Source organism: Cydia splendana, chromosome 8 (genome assembly GCF_910591565.1).
Source record: "Cydia splendana chromosome 8, ilCydSple1.2, whole genome shotgun sequence".
NCBI classification, from domain to species: Eukaryota; Metazoa; Arthropoda; class Insecta; order Lepidoptera; family Tortricidae; genus Cydia; species Cydia splendana.
The window spans coordinates 20,016,170-20,032,300 of NC_085967.1; the positions used below are offsets into that span (position 1 = coordinate 20,016,170).

A 16,131-nucleotide genomic window follows, 5' to 3' on the forward strand; every position below is an offset into this window, starting at 1 on the left:
TATTTGACTGAGTTTTTTTAAGCAACATTTTCATGATTTTTTCTATATTTTTTGGACAGATGGTTCAAAAGTTAGAAGAAACGATAAAAAAATTATCACACACATTGTGTTTCTTTCAAAGCGATTATTTCCGAAAATATTCACTTTATCAAAAAATGTTCTTCTAAAACTCCTATTCATTTTGAAAGACCTTTCCAACAACATCACACACCATAGGGTTGACACGAAATAAAATCCTCACCTACATTTTGTTTCTTTCGACGCGATTTTTTCCTAAAATATTCACTTTATCAAAAAATGTTTTCTAAAAAACCGTATTTATTTCAAAAGACCTATCCAATGACATGCCACACTCTAGGGTTGAAGCGAAAAAAATGGTCACATACATTTTTTTTCTTTTTTTTTTGTTTGATATCTATGTCGTAAGATGTCATTTAACATGAGTTTTAAAATAAATAGGGTTCTTCAAAAAAACATTTTTTGATAAAGTGAATATTTTAGGAAATAATCGCCTCGAAAGAAACAAAATGTACGTGAGGATTTTTTTTTCGAGTCAACCCTATGGTGTGAGATGTTGTTGGAAAGGTCTTTCAAAATGAATAGGGGTTTTAGGAGAACATTTTTTGATAAAGTGAATATTTTCGGAAATAATCGCTTTGAAAGAAACACAATGTGTGTGATAATTTTTTTATCGTTTCAACCTCATAGTGTGGGGTGTCGTTGGATAGGCCTTTCAAAATAAATAGGGGTCTTTAAACAACATTTCTTGATAAAGAAAATCATTTCGGAAATAATCGTTTAGAAAAAAAAAAAGGTTTTTCCTTTTAACTTTTGAACCATCTATCCAAAAAATATGGAAAAAATCATGAAAATAGTGCTTAAAAACTCAATCAAATAAAATTAAAACAAATTTGATCAGTTAAGCCGTTTATGAGTTATCGCTAAAAGTCTTCCCTTCTTATTTTAATTAAAAGCCTGGCAACCCTTATTTGTGACCGGATTTCGCAGGCAACCCTATACCATTATACATAATAGTGACCGGAAAAAGATAGGCAACCTAGTTGATTTATGTTGTACAAGTTGTATACTTTCCGTTGAAACTTATTTCGTTCGTCAGACAAATCAGTGAAATTTGACGAAAAAAAATTTTTTTTTTAATTTATTAAAAATAGCCTTGACCATATTTCTTTAGGCAACCCTATTTATTTATGTTCTGGAACATATTTTCTTTCATATTTTCATAGTTTCATCCATCAGACAGATTGGTGAAGGTCGACCATATGTGGGATCTCCTACTACCTCTAAATTAAATTAAATGCCGAAAATACTAGCGTCACAAATTAGTATTCTTGCGTCCGCACCTCTATTTTATCGGTAATATCGGTCAAATCGGCGAGCCAAATGTATCGTTTGCGTCTGCACGCCCTATTTTATCAGATTGTCGAAAAAATTGTCCCATCTCTGGACTAGGCTTAAAACCCACAAATTATATATAGGTAGTCCAAAAGGAACTAGATTATGAACAATATCTTCATTCAGGTGTGAATATTATTTGAATGTTGCTAATTCCGAAGAAAATATTTTCATAAACTGGGATAATATTGAGATAAGAATCTACAGATATGCACGTTGCGGAAAGTTCGAAAACTTCTCGGAAATATCAGTTAACTTTCATAGAAAATTAAGGAAAGCTTTGCTTAGTTTGGGGCTAGGTTCATCTGTGTATAGGCCCCTGTACACAATTGGCCAGCGTTGGCCAGTCTGGGGGACGCGTTTTATGCGTTAGAGGGAGCATGTGATATTGCTATCTCATTCTACCGCATGGCTGCGTCCCTTGGACTGGCTGGCGCTGGCCCAGTGTGTACAGGGGCCTTAAGATGTCCCCTAATATTTATTAATTTATTATTTAATTTATTTATTTTGGAAATGGATAATTGGAAAAAAGTTTTTTCATTGTGGAAATTAGTCAGTTTTTTACAATTTAAGCGCTTCAATTTTGGAAGGCCTAAGTATAAACTATCTGGAGATTTTGTTTGAAGAGACGTCACTTTTGACACTGACATATATCTAATGCATATCGTATCTAGTCCAAATATTTGACGTGTCTTAAAGTTCGAATCGAGCCGATAGGTATACCTACACTGCCTACAGGTAGTTAAATCCCGTTTTGAAATAAATCGCATCAAGATCGCAAACAAGGACTGTGACTGTGACATTTCGCACGCAATAAAAATGTTTTATATTCCATTTCGATACTTCTGTTTATGACAACCCGTGCTCATGTTTAAAGAGAGGATTTATGACTGAAATTAATATTTTAATAATGTATGTATTTTGTATGGCTTCATTCATATTTATGTTTGGGGTGATTAACTTGTTAATGTGTGACCGATTCTGACACAACCATTTATTAAAGTTTTCACCTTGTTCTGATAGGTACAATATTGACGATCGTCTTGGTGATTGGCCCGCATCTGACGCATGACATTCATTTCATTCATATGCACCAATCATCGAGCGATCTTCAAGATCATCACCAAAACAGCAAAACAATATCAAAACCTTATCTTTTTTTTTTAAACAGAATCGGTCTTTAAGATGAAGAATAGTGGGCGTCCGAAATCTACTGTTATTTTTATTTTGTTATTTTGAAATAGTAGATTTATAGTTTTTTATTCATATTATATCGTTTTAATTTTAGTCAGTTATAAGAGGCTTATAGGTAATTACATTTTTAGCACCTAACTGCACTTTTCCTAGTCTCTTCAGTTTATAACACTTTAAACTCTCGCGTTTTGTACACATATTTAATTACACAAACGGGTCTACCGCGATATAATTTCATTGTTTTTACCTTTAATTCCGTTTATTTAAGTAAGTAAATAAAAAACCATTGAAATCGCAAAGACGATTTAAAAAAATTAAGATGTTGCAATGAATTCTAAAATGTATGCTTAAATAAGTTGTAGTATTAAAAGTAGACACTTAATTAAAAAAAATTGTGATAGTTATGTCTTGTATATCTATGTAGATAGTAATCTTAATTTTATTAAATGACCATATGAATTCAGGCCCTGAATTTCTGAAAGAAAATCGGCTAACGTGTGATGTGCTTATCATAATTTTATTATCTAGTGATTCCAATATCAAGTATAATTCATGGCGGCCTTTTTGTCTTGCCTATCACAGCGGGTAGACGTTAACCTTTTGGAGGATCGGCCTTCAATCCGGTAATCTTCTGCCAATTCAAAATGTATGCATGAAGAGTTGACAGGGCTCAATTTTATTTAATGGAAAAGTCATCAGCATCATACTTTGAAAGCTTTTTATGTGCATTTATTAATTAATGGCCGCAATAACATCATACAAATTTAATATACTGACAAACAAGGTAATCGTATTTTACATTATAAAGCGTAGAGCGTCTGCCACTCTTCCCGCGAATCGATCTTTTTTTTAAATTGGAAATGTCACAGACTATAAACCGTTTTATTACCGGTTTGAGTGCTTGTTGATTCTTTTTATTGGCGATTTCTATTTCGTCTATTTTGTTAGGTATTCATAGGCGAGGTAAAACCGAAATAAATGTCATATACGAAGGCTTCCAGTGTCCTAGGCTGGAATCGAACCAGCGTCAACAAAAATTAAAATATGATTATAGAAGGTAATTTAATTTGTTCTTAGAGTAAGTATTGCCAATGTGGTTTAGAATTTGTGCGGAAAGAGAAGGGTCATAGAACATATTGGTTCCCGTATGAGCATCGTATGAGTATATTCCACGCTTGATTCCGCACAGCCTCTATTAATAGCTTTCTCGACGACAAATATTTACGCAGTAAACATGAACTGTCTTAATAATGCTCTACAAGAGCATAAGGCCTCTCCAAACGTCACCGATAATCGCATGCGATTTGCAATACATTGCGGTATTTGGTCGATCGATTGAATTCGTTGCTCCTTCTTTGCCAGCAATTATATAAAAATCATATCATTTGTTGCAAGTGTTGTAACGTCTGTAGAAGCCTTAACTCAGCGTGTGGTCTCTGGCTAGATGTAGTGTAAATGCCAGCAAAAATTTAAAAGCTTTGATAAGGTGCGTTAATGACGTGTAATTGTCGGCTAAAGTATTTTTAGGGCTATTTTGTACTACGGGTAGAATTATATTATATAACACTATCGTTGCATTATTTACGAAAAAACTCTACAGGTAGGTAATTGTTACTAGTTTACTGAAGCTGAAGCAACTATTTATCGTACATATGTAACACATCCTACAAAAATAAACGCATTAGCCGCCAAGCTGAAGTAACAATATTTTTCTTGCTTTGCTCGAAGTTCTTGTAGTAAAATGGAATACCTACTATCACTGATTTTTTTTGTAGGTACGTAAGTATAAATAAAAAAAAATTAAAATAAAATATGTAAGAACATGAAATTGGCACACTAAAAAAATCCTAAAGTAGAAAAAAAAGTGAAATTGGCACACCAAAACCTTGCTCTCAATTACTACACTAAAATCTTGCAATTTATTACCAAATTAAAAAAAAATACACCCTAATACATGTCTCATTAGAATAATACACAAATATCCACTTACCTCGCAAAAAAGTCACCAAAAACCAAATTCACAGGCACTTCACCGATAAAAAAAAACAATTCGAAAACTAAAAGCGGTATTCTAAATTCAAACGGCGCGCGTAACCACAGAAATGTGTCAGTGGCGCGTCGCGGCGGCCGGCCTAGGGCGCTGTGCGTGCCCGGACTCCGAATCGCGATGGATCCCAAATCGATTTTTGTTTTTGGTATCTTTTGACGCGGCTGGCGCATCGGCAGCGGTGTTTTGAATGGCGTTCGAGACTGGCTTAGTCGCGCAGGACGTCGACTTTATAATTGACTTTGTCCATCGCTGGTAACTGTAACTGTTCGGTGACGTTTGATGCTAATTAGTTACACATCGGATAGTAAACATATTTTAATTTTCAAGGCCCTAGCTGTTCGCGGGAAAGCTAGATTTATCGCAAAAGAAAAGAATCCCTAATTGCATTTGTCTCTTTAGCTTTTCTAGAATTGGGTAATATGAACTTTAAAAAATTCAACTCAATTTGACATTAATTTGAAGTTAATCAATAATCAATTCCAAATCAAATTTGTAAAATTCGAATGTGGCTCTATTACTTTTACTTGTAAGTTTTTTTTAAGAGCAGCTTTGTAAGTTGTCTTGAATATATAGACGGTCAAGCAAATCTTGTCAGTAGAAAAAGGCGCGAAATTCAAATTTTCTATGGGGCGATATCCTTTCGCGCCTACATTTTTCAAATTTGCCGCCTTTTTCTACTGACAAGATCTGCTTGACCCAGTATAGTTTTAATATTTGTAAGACTAACCAACCTAAAAAACTCAAATCAGATATTTCTACAGTAACATTATCACGCAATTAAGTCTACTAGGTACAATTTTTGTTTACCAGACTTTACAATTAAGATAGAGACAAAAATAAAAATTACTTTTAAATCGACATAAAAGACGAAAAGTGTGAGTATCAAACCTCCTCGGCGCTCAATCGTTAAGTATAATTACTTACCTATTCCGTTAATTTATGTCATACATTTATTTATTGTTCACGTTCAGTATTTTAAACGTTGTCAAGTTAAGGTGATCACATCTTCCAGATTCCTTCCATATCTTCATTACAATATTCCTACTTCACATCGTTATTCGTGAAATAAATAAAAGCTGCTTTTAAATGTTTTTTTTTTTTCAAAAAAATACCATCTCGGTCTGCCGCACCTTATCCGAAAAATTAAAAAAAAACTGCAGCACATTCGATACGGTATGGGAGTTTAAGGTGTGTCAGGTGTCATCTCCAATAAAATTTATTTGATATGTAATATAAGTTTAGCGGAGCAACACATTCGGCGATGGCATCTACAGGTAATACTTGAAACCGGCGCCGGCGCAAGTGACGATCGAGGAGCGGAAGAGGGGTTCTAAACAAATGCATTTATTTTCACACAACTTACAGATTGATACTTTAATTGACAGCATTTCTAAATAGTAAACATACTTAAAAAAACTATTTTAACTAAAATTATAGTTGGTCAAGCAGATCTTGTCAGTAGAAAAAGGCGGCAAATTTGAAAAATGTAGGCGCGAAGGGATATCGTCTCATAGAAATTTTGAATTTCGCGCCTTTTTCTACTGACAAGATTTGCTTGACCATCTATATTTTACTATATAACTCGGGCGAACGTAAGATAAGAACCTAACAAAGACTAAAAAGTGCGGGGTCACTTAGGAAATCTGTCGTCCCATGTCGCTTTAACATTGTTGCGAAATTGTTTTGCCACTCCGCGGATGACTTATATTTTACGGACGTCGCTGTCGTGGCTTTTTGTCGACGACGCGAGGGAGTTAGATGGACAGCTGAAGTTGACCTTGGAGCTGGTTCTGAACGTGGAGCTCAGTGAAGCACAGTGGGTTCAGGCGGCACTACCTGTTCGGCACGGTGGTTTGGGGATTCGTCGCGTGGAGAATGTGGGACTAGTGGCGTTTCTTGCGTCTTCGTTTGGAGCTGAGGGTCTTGTCACTCGCATTTTTTCTTTGAATGGTGGCAATTCCCCGGTCCCATTCGTTGCTGAAGCGCTGGCAAGATGGTCGGTCACAGTCCCGGGCGATTTGCGGCCTCAAAACCCTGCCGTTCAGCGGAAATGGGACGACGTGTGGAGCAAACACGTATACAGCTCATTGGTGTCTGGTGCCTCGGGAGCAGATCTGGCGCGTCTCAAGGCCATCGCGGAGCCAGAATCAGGGGCGTGGCTCCATGTATTGCCCTCACCTCAACTGGGTACCATGCTAGACAATGACTCGCTGAGAATAGCTGTGGCACTCAGATTGGGGGCAAAAGTGTGTGAGCCTCACCGCTGTGGCTGCGGAGCATGGGTGGCGGAGAACGGGCATCATGGCCTGAGTTGCCGACGATGCGCTGGCCGTTTTCCGAGATACCACTCTATAAATGAGATTGTGCGGAGGGCCATGGTTTCGGCAAACATTCCCTGTGTGTTGGAGCCGCCGGGTCTCAGTCGCACGGATGGGAAGAGGCCGGACGGCCTTACGTTGGTTCCGTGGCGGAGAGGACGCTGTCTCTTGTGGGATGCAACTTGCGTGAGCACGTTCGCTGCATCCCATTTGGGGCAGACCATGCGTTGTGCTGGTTCGGCAGCGGAGACTGCTGCCAAGCAAAAGCACGTTAAATACTCCGCACTGGCATCTGCTTACGATTTTGTGCCGGTAGCACTAGAGACAGCGGGGCCGTGGGGAGTGGAAGCTCGCCGACTTTTTGGGGATATAGGCCGGCGTTTGCGGGAGAGAGGTGGGGATCCTCGCTCTGGGTCGTACTTGGTTCAACAGGTCTCCACAGCAGTTCAGCGGGGGAATGCTGCAGGCATTATGGGGACCTTTGAGCCAGGTACGATGCAGGGTGGGTTATTTTAAGCTTAGTGTAGGTTAAGTTTTATTTTAATTATTTTTAGGGTTTTTTTATTTTTATGTATAATTTAAACATTTTAATTGTAATGTTTATTAGGTAGATAAGAATATATTCTTGACAGTTATGATTTGATTTGATCCTCATCTCATAGGTATGGTATAGGTATCTTAACCAAGTCACAAGTCAATTCATACGTTACTCGACTACCTATACCTACATATTTCCTTTCGCCGGACACTTTTGCTATATTTCTACTTTTCGACTAAGAGGGACAGTGAAACCAGTGAAATAATATATACCATTGTCTATCCCTTATAAGCTTACCAAAAGCGAACCCCGAGTTCTTTACCGTTCAAAACAGTGCCGGATTAACCTTTGCAGAGTAGGCGACTGGGAGCTCATTCCGACTAAAAGCCCCACGCGAACTCAAAAATCTTGATGTATTCAAGGCTTAATGTATTTACCAAGAGAGAGCAGTGGTAGGAAGAATAACCCATAGGAGTCACGTCCCTCAGACATGAGGTCACGACCACGAAGAAGTATTTACCAACAATACCTAAAGGTACCTGAATTTATTGAAATAACTAACTTTAAAAGCTTATAACTTAAGGCAATCATCAAAATATGCAAATAAAAGTAAGCTGTCGCCTTATCGTTCGCGTCGGAACGAGGAGCAAATCTCCAAAACCACCACAACAATGAACAAAATAACACCACATAATATGTATATATTTATAACGCAAAAAGTCCAACACGCCGCCAAAATAGTATTTGAACCGACTGGAGTCGACATTTGAGGGCCTCGCGAATCACGTTCGACATGTTGCCTCTCTGTCGCACTTGTAAATTCGTACGTAAGTGTAACAGGAAGGCAACACGTCGAAAGTGGTTTTGTAAATGGTCGGTTAACCAATAAATGTTATAACTACCCGAAAATGTACAAATTGTTTGTTTACTTTTATTTAAATACCTAAAGATACAGACTATAACTTTTGGTTTTTTTTTTAATGTGTAATTTTTCTTTTTAGGTAGGTGCAACAGATGTTCGGTATTCGGTCGAATAGTAGGCAACATTAGACCGAATACCGAACAGTTGCCGAATATACGTGGCATCTCTAAAGTCTATTCCAATAGAACTTGCTAACTATGTAAACAAACAACGTAATTTAATTTTGTGATATAAACCCGCTATACACTACCCAACCCACGATCTGTACCTACCGCTGCGGTTATAAAATACATCAATACATCATTATTAAGTACTAATTTGTCTTCTAATCGTGATGAAACAAATTAAAAATAAGTAACTACTTGTTTTTTACTTTTGGTATTTTATTATTCGATATGGTTTGACATTAGTAAAGTAGTAAGTAGGAGTCTTGCCCATCACTAGTAAATTCATCATTCAGAGACAATTTCAATATGGCGGTTTGTTTACATAGTTAGCAAGTTCTATTGAAATAGACTTTACTAGTTATTCGCCGTGACCCGAGGCCGTGACGATCTTTTATTTAAAGTGGGACGACACTAGAATGTGCACTAGAAATTAGTAGAATACTAGGCTAGTGGGTGAAATTCTTATACCCAGTTAAGGAAAAATTTAAAGTAATATATCAATTAGTATGAAATTAAGGTCGATGTGGCGACAGGCTGTCTAGTTGGGTGAATCGTTAAAATCAGATTAGACACCAATTTGTGACGAAATGTGTGATTTTAATATTAATAATATATTGCGAAACATTGCGAGAGTTCATAAGTTTTTTAAATAAAAGTTTTAAAATAAAATTTAATTTGAGATTTAAATGCTGTACTTAATTGTCTACTGTACTTTTCTTTAGACCAGAGGGAGACGACCAGAGAATCAAAATTTCGTTATCGCTCGTGCGTTATTACAGGTAGTATCTATACTTATATGTATTACGTTGTTGCATATTTTTTTTCCCACTTCAAAATTTTCTTGATATTTTCAGTAGTCTCGGGAATATTCTAGAATAAATCTAGTGTATAGTAGAATGTTCTCGAATCTTTCACGTAGGGTATATGTATAAGCGCGGGCTTGTTACAGTTATTTAGTTAAAATCGAAAAAATGGACCAACAACATCTTCGAGTGATTTACTTATACGAACACCAATTGGGAACCAGTTCTAGGGAAACAGCAAATAAGATTAACACTGCTTTTGGCCCAAACACTACTACCGATCGCACAGTACGAAATTGGTTCCGGCGTTTTAATGAAGGAGACACAAGTCTAAAAGACATTCCTCATACTGGTCGCCCCGTATGAGGAACAAGCATTGCGGCGCGAGCTTGAGTTGCATCCGGATACCAGGGATTTAGAGAAAACTCTTAAATATCTGCAGTCGATGGGTTACCGTAAAGTTTTGTCAAGATGGACGCCTCATGCTTTGACCGATGCTCAACGTGCATTATGAGTCAACATTTGTGAAAGTCTGCTGTTGCGCCCCCAAACTCATCCCCAAATCATCACTGGAAACGAGTCCTGGGTCTTGTACGAGAACGTTACACGAAAAGCCTTTTGGATGCCTTCCGATAAACGGCCACCAACACAGCCGAAAAGCAGTCCGCATGGCCAGAAACTTCTCCTGTCAGTTTTCTGGGATTCGCAAGGAATGTTGCTGTGGGAGTTACTGGACCACCATCAGACTATCAATGCCGAAGCCTACGTGAATCAACTACAGAAGTTGGCGAACGCTGTTAAAGAAAAAAGACCAAAACGACTCGAAGTATCATTACTTCATGATAATGCAAGACCACATACGGCGAAAACGACCTGTAAATTTCTAGAGGAGCTCGGTTGGACAACAATACCTCATCCACCTTATAGCCCTGATCTAGCATCTTCCGACTATCATCTTTTTCGGGCTTTGAAACATCATCTTCGAAAAAAGAAATTCAAAATTCCGGCGACCTAAAAAATGACCTTGCCAACTTCTTTGTCTCTCAGCCACTTTCATTCTGGGCTAAAGGTATTGAAACTTTGCCTAGCAGATGGTTACATGTTCTAGATAATGATGGTGATTATATTGCCGATTAATAAAATTGTTTCAATCAATAATTATTACAAAAAAAAATAGTTTTATTCCAAAGTGGGAAAATAATTATGCAACAACCTAATATATTAATTAGGTATGTGTGAAGATGTATTAATAATATAAATTAAGTATAATATTTTTTCCAAATTAAGTAAGTATTGTTGACTAAACCCGCTCGTGCTACCACCTGCATAAAAAATCGTTCGTTCACTTTAACCGGTTATTAAATTACAACTCCTATAGTAATTGCAATAAGATCCAACATGAACTAATGGGAAAAATATTTTGCTAGGATGTGTACTCCGTTGGACTCGCCGGCACTCATTGTCAGTAGTGAGTGCCGGCGAGTCGAACGCTACAGAACCAGTCTAAAATGTGTCATTGAGATGCGTAACAAAGGCGCGTTATCGGAGAGCGCACCTACACTGTTTTTTTGAGCGTTGGACTAGCCCCCGCTCAGGTGCCAATTAGAATAATTAAGACCCTTCTTTGCAGGTAAGTAGGACGTGCGGTTTTACTTAACAATAGACAAAGGATTAGCCGTTGGGGCCTGCTTCAAATCGATAGACTATACATTCCGTAACAACCGCGCGCTTATAAGTTTCTTCCGTAAGCAAAAACAAATGAAACAACAAACCACTTATAATACATATATTTAATTAAGTTTCTTGTTCTTAAATTCATCTACACGATAGAAACATCTGCACATATTTACATTTCACTCCATACAACTAACAATTCATGCCCAAAAGACCACCCGACTAGATTCTTGACGTCATAAGGAAATAGTTATTTGTTTAACAAAGGGGCAAAGTTGTTGTTTACCCGCTCGTGCTAATATTGATACCCGAGCAAGCGACAGATTCAAAAATTGAATCTGGAGCGTTGCGAGGGTTTCATTCAAGGCACGAGGGTTAAACAAATTTAGCCACCGAGTAGAACGCGAAAATTTTCACCACACTAACACAAGGAAAATTACTATCTGTAAAATATCAAAGAAAATCAAAGCAAATCAATTCAAAATGAATTTTATTAAATATTTATCATTCAAAATTATCATTTAAAAGTTAATTCTACGAGCCAACATAAGGAAACAACTCAAAATTTGCATTTGATTACTTTGCCCCACACATGGATAAAATGCAAGTTTCTCATCAGTTTTTGAACCATCAAGAGAGCCTTTACCAGCTGGTGTGGTGAAAAGTTTTTTCCGCCTCAATAGGTGTACGGAGACTGTAAAGAGTCACCTTGACGACGCACCGAAATACTATATATTTAATAAGAATTGTGACGTTCATGGTGGCGCTGCCTCACTCTGTCGTTGCTTGTTTTGGGCACGAAACTACCGAACAGTTCATGTACAACAATTGATCCTTATATTACACTGGACATGTACAACTATATACAACAATACTGCATTTATGATTTATGGAATTATTATCAAATAGTGAGAATGACTCTTTAAAGGTTTGACAAATTATGGGACCTTGTGATGGTTAAAACTATTTTTTGATCAATCAGATGTCTGTAAAAAATACTAGAAATTTTTAAATTAGGGTCTGGTGGGGTAAATAAGACAAAGTTTTGAGCACTCAAAAACTTATTCCATTTCATTCCATTTAAAAAGAAGTTCACACACAATAAGGTTTCTTTTTAAATGGAATATGAGTAAAATATAGATGTTGTTGAGTGTTAAAAACCTTGTCTTATTTTTACCCGTCTTAAATAAGTGCATTCCCGTTGCCAGGAAGGTTTTGGGATTATACTGAGCAACTTTTACTATGGGACCAGCCCCGAAATCGCGAAAAAGAAATTTACTCTCCCATACAAAAATGGACCAGCCAAAATGTATGAAACAGCCAAAATTTTTTTCACGATTTCTGGATTGGTCCCATAGTAAAAGTGGCTCAGTAAAATCCCAAAACCTCCCTGGCACCGTGAATGTACTTATTTTTTGGCCACCGTGTATTTATCCCACCTGAGCCTAAAGAAAAATGAAAAAATTCACCCCTTCGGGCAAGCCTCGATGTTGGTACTTTTTGGAACACCGGTCCTATCGCTCTTAACTGAGCTACCGAAGCTTTAATACAAAGCTTACGTCCCGGCCACGACATCGCGCGGTGGCGTCGGCGGCAAGCGGCGGCCATAGGTTAGAGCGAGACACAGCGATCGGACCTATGGTTGCCACCGCCGCCGCCACCGGTCGCGCAAAGTCGTGGACGGGCAGAGAGGCGCATAGCGACATCTACCGTAAGAATGTTCAATCTTAACGGCACAAAATTCTCAAGTCATATTAAGAATTCACCAGTAACAATGTTTAAATATTTTTAATCAATCAGAGACGTTTAAAAAAGCGTTTTTCACTCGTTTCACTTTTAGTTTACCACTGTCCGATATCTTGACGTCTATACACGTCGCAGCGTTGACTCTACTTCCTACGACGTGATAAGACGTTTTAGGCGTTCAAATGCAGTTTACTTTAAACAAGAAGGCCCATAATTTGTAACAAGCCTAAACAGATCATTCGCACGATAATTCTCTCTCATATTGCATTTAATTTGCCATTTGAATCGACGTCATTTAGCAATATTCTCATTTTCAATATGTTTCTATTCTCGAAAACTCTTGTATATAATGACTTCGAATCAAATTCAAATATTCTCACAATTTAGGTTAAGAAAATGTATGAAGTTACTCATAATACTGAATTCAATTACATGATTAATTTAGATTATTGTATAAATGCATATTTATATAAAAAAAATATCATTATGTTCACGCGGTATTACATTGTATATTTTTCTTAAAATGCGATCGTTTTCAGCAAACATCCTCGCTTACGATATTTTCTGAGTTAGGGTGGTATTCCAAATGTCAAATTTCTTGGTCCAATGTGTATTTGCATCTCACATTTTGCGTAATGAGAGAGTGAGACGCTATGCTCATTGGACCTAGACATTTGACAGGTGGACCACCCTTAAGTATGCAGTTTTAGGTACTACTAACATTCAGACACAGTGGGCTTATTTCTGAAAACTTATCACAATTCACACTAAAGGGGCCCACTGATTAACAGTCCACCGGACGGTATCGGCCTGTCAGTTAGAACAAAACTTTGACAGTTCCGAACAACTGACAGGCCGATACCGTCCGGCGGACTGTTAATCAGTGGGCCCCTTAAAACAAGGATGCCTAAGCATTAAGAATTTCGTACATTGACCTGTCCGTTGCAGTCTCTATACTCTGTATGTTTAGGTATTTAAATAATAGTAATCAAATAATTTGTACATTTTCGGGTAGTTCTAACATTTATTGCTTAACCAACCAAATACTAAACCGCCTGGATATGTCACTGAACGACATGACTTTAACCTACATTATTTGATCGTGTAATATTTTCATCTACCCTCAACTGGCTTAAGGAGCCATTTTAGGGTAGATTTTGTTTACTTTTATTTAAATACCTAAAGATTCAGACTATAACTCACACGCATATAGTCTGACAAAAAAGAGTAGAAATTTAAAAGTGGCAATACTGTAGTGTCGTCCCTTTCAAATCAATCTAAGGAAACGGGACGACACTACAACAGTATTGCCATTTTTTAATTTCTACTCTTTTTTGTCAGATTATATATTGGGTGTCCCGCTCGCACAGTGGCATAGCCGGTATCATCGGCGATCATAGAAGATAGGATCGTGTAGAAGTGGTATACGCGTGCCACCGTGAGGCACAAAACATACGCAAATGCGACACTGTGATTGGTCGAATTCATTTGTTGCCCAGCATAATCCATACTAAAAAAACGGTGGGGAACAAATAAAATGTGAGACTGTGACAAGGACAAACAATAATAGCTCTTTCGCTGCTACTCCTACTGAAAGATACATAAGACTATCCGGTCCGGTCCGGTACCGGCGATACAGCAATATAATTAGGCGCGTGCGATAGAGATAGGATCAGGCGGGTCAATGTACGATATTCTTCGAGCTCATCGTCCTTACTTTAGCTGCAAGCTGCATCACTGCTCACGTTAAACATAAGTTACAATATTACATATATATAATATATAATTGTAAAAGTTGTAAACAATCAACAATTTCATTATAAATATTTGAGATCAAAACAAAAACCGTTTAACCCATTTCCAGGCCGCACCAATCTACAAGGTTTTCCCAAAAAATCCAAATATAGGTCAAGCAAATCTTGCCAGTAGAAAAAGGCGCGAAATTCAAATTTTCTATGAGACGATATCCCTTCGCGCCTACATTTTTCCAATTTGCCGCCTTTTTCTACTGACAAGATCTGCCTGACCAACTATATATTCCAATTAATCCAGCTTTGATGATTCATTTGAAGGCAAGTCACATTTCCCGAAAGTGCAATCTAATTTGAACCTTAAATCGGAATGCTAAAGTTGAAATTCTTTTGGCGCGTATGTGATTGTGGTCGATATATCGTAGGTACTATGCCTGGAAAAGGGTTAACCCTATTGGCTCCAATACACGATGGGCCAGCGCCGGCCACTCCAAGGGACACATTTATGCGTTAGAGGGGGCAAGTGATATTGTTATCTCATTCTACCGCATGGCTGCGTCCCTTGGGGTGGCCGGCGCTGGCCCATCGTGTAGAGAAGTCATATGACAGCCAGAGACGTCAACTGACGCGCGCGGCTACAACCAGGGATGCGAAACTCCTGACTTCGGGCAAACTCGACTCCGTTCGGCTCAGCATTGCTCCGAGCAATTATTAGGGTTGACACAACTTGACGTCCCTTTGCGTGCACGACCAGTTGATTACCGGCTTAGTCCTTTGTCTATGACTGTACAGCTTGGCAAAAAGGAGTAGAAATTAAAAAGTGGCAACACTGTAGTGTCGTCCCTTTCAAACCAATACATATAAGAAAACGGGCCGACACTACAGTGTTGCCACTTTTTAATTTCTACTCTTTTTTGCCAGGCTGTACTATAGTATTATCCACATAGGGGGGGTACGGTGAAAGCTGTCAACTAAATACATATTTTGCATTTTAAGGTTACTAATTGTATGGAGATGACAGCTGTCACCGTACCCAAACTATTTGAAAAATACTAACAGGTCCCTTTTCCAAAAAAAGTACAAGGTCTTTTGAAACACCTATTCACTTCATACATTTTCTAACATAATCACTCTTAACAAGTAGTTATTAATTGTAGAAAATATGTAAAGTCATAGAGAAATATTTGAAGGGACCCGGGTATGTCCTTAAACTACGTCCAAGACCACCGGTGGACGGGCAGCAGCGTCCCTCAAATTCGGTGTACTCGACTGCGATCGCCAACCCGCCTGCCAAGCGTGGCGATTATGGCATACACCCCCCAAAGGGGGAGGCCTATGTTCAGCAGTGGACGTCTTATGGTAGACATGATGATGATGATAGAGAAATATAGTAAGACAAGAGTGCTCACTCCATACATCAGTTTTGGTACCAAAAAGACTAATATTTTCATAGTCGACATCTAGCATCGAGTAGCGGAATTATCAGTACTGCTAAGTGACAATAGATGTAGCACCGACCGGAAAGTCTAATGCTCAACAACATAAGACTTTCCGG

At 38.0% G+C, this 16,131-nt stretch overlaps 1 protein-coding gene across 3 annotated transcripts in view; it reads right to left on the reverse strand.

Moving 5' to 3' along the window:
- The window catches only part of LOC134793022 (uncharacterized), an 83,983-nt gene extending 79,083 nt beyond the window's left edge, over positions 1 to 4,900 (reverse strand). For all 3 annotated transcript variants that reach the window (XM_063764549.1, XM_063764547.1, XM_063764550.1), the window contains exon 1: positions 4,598 to 4,900. The gene's annotated coding sequence lies outside the window, so the exon portion shown is untranslated. The remainder of the gene's footprint in view (positions 1 to 4,597) is intronic.
- Positions 4,901 to 16,131: the final 11,231 nt, after the last annotated feature.